A 1737-nucleotide genomic window follows, 5' to 3' on the forward strand; every position below is an offset into this window, starting at 1 on the left:
GCAACGAGGCCACTAAGCACTGAAAGGTTGTGCGGGACGCGACGCTTGTGCTCATCAAGCCTAGGATACACATCCCTCGGTGCTACGGACGTACTGTCCGACGTTGCACCGCGTGCGGGAGAGGATGTTGGGCTCTGCCTATGCTCGCCGTCAGAACCGGCGAGACATGGAGATTTTGGTGTCATTGACACAGAGCTCACAGAGCAAGGAAGTCGTTTTATTCCAACAAATTAAGTTGCAGTGTCTAGCGGACACGCGAGTCTCGTTGAGGCAATAATTCATGAAACTGTAACTGTTCTCAATCTTAATGAGGAAGGGTCTAACGGGGTGACACGTACCCTGGTAACAGGGGTGTGTGTCACACGAGATGTGCTTGGTGTGAATGCACCCAAACAAGAATACGGTATGTGGCTAGGTAGCCAATAGTTATGCATGTATTTACTTCTTACTATACATACTTAGTATATTTAGAAAAATCTATACCTTCAAAGTTAGGCGGTTTAGCCGCAAGAAAAATAAAAATCATTTTTGGATTTTAAACCGAAGAATTACTTAGCCTTGGGAAGGCAATAATTACTCTTGAAGTAAGCGGATTGCAATCCGCCAACTCATACTTGGTTCTTGTAAAGATAGAAAGGTCGGGTTACCTAAAGTACGCTTCCTCGAGCGCTAAGCTACGGCAGCCGCGCTACACAATCCCCGGAATGGCACGTCTAAGTTGGCGTATTTTTGGATGACATGATTGTCACAGCGATCACAAGCAGGGAGATCAACCAGGCTTTAGAAATAGTTTAGAAATGCATTTCGAATGAAAGAATTGAGCATAATGGGCTGCATTATTCGCAAGAATGAGAAAAAATGAATTTTGAAGGTCATCTGTATCAACACGAGGCGTCAGCTTACAAATAGTTACATAGGCACTCGGAGCGAAGATGCTCGCACTTATATGCGAGGCAGCGGGTGTCAGGACCAAGCCAATGCCAAGGATATCCAAGCTTTAACTGAGAGAAGGAGAGTGGAGATAACACCACTCAATAACTGTTGACGAACGCGCGGCTTACTGCAGGTCGAATGGAAACAGGAACGTGCGGCCACACGTCTATTTTACATGCATAAGTATTACATTTTGTTCGTTTACCAGATTATCCTCATTCTTAAGGTTTGGAGCCGTGATTGATGGTTCAGTTCCTCCAAGGGACAAGGTTTGATCACACGGTGCTTAGGGCTCACTACTGGGTACCGCTTGCTTTATTGGTGTATTGACCAGATTGTAAAGTTTTACAGCCGAGAGTATGGCAATATGAGAACGAGAAAGAAAATGGGGCATAATAAACTTGTCAGTTCGGATTTACCATCAAATTAATAGTTATACACATAGAATCAGTCAACAGTGTCAAGATAACGGAACTCTTCATCTATATCTTGCAACAATCAGCTTTTCATATTTAAAAAAACCTTGTATCGAGTTATGTCGAGCTTCCTATGTATATTTGCTATCTGCGGCATGCCACCCTTGTGTTCCAACCTCTGCAATACGGCCACAAACACCGTATACAAATTTATGTAGTTGTATCGTCAGAAAATCCTACAGTGCAATATACGTGGACCGGCCAATGCAAGTCCGACATTAAATAGAAAGATTTTGTATGCATTAATCGATTTTTGTGTGTAGATTACAAAGTCAAGTTATCACAAGTAGCCGATCGAAGTATTTCTAGCGGGAAATTATACAAATGC

This window comes from Plasmopara halstedii (genome assembly GCF_900000015.1).
Source record: "Plasmopara halstedii genome assembly, contig: Scaffold_3120, whole genome shotgun sequence".
In the NCBI taxonomy this organism is placed as follows: Eukaryota; Oomycota; class Peronosporomycetes; order Peronosporales; family Peronosporaceae; genus Plasmopara; species Plasmopara halstedii.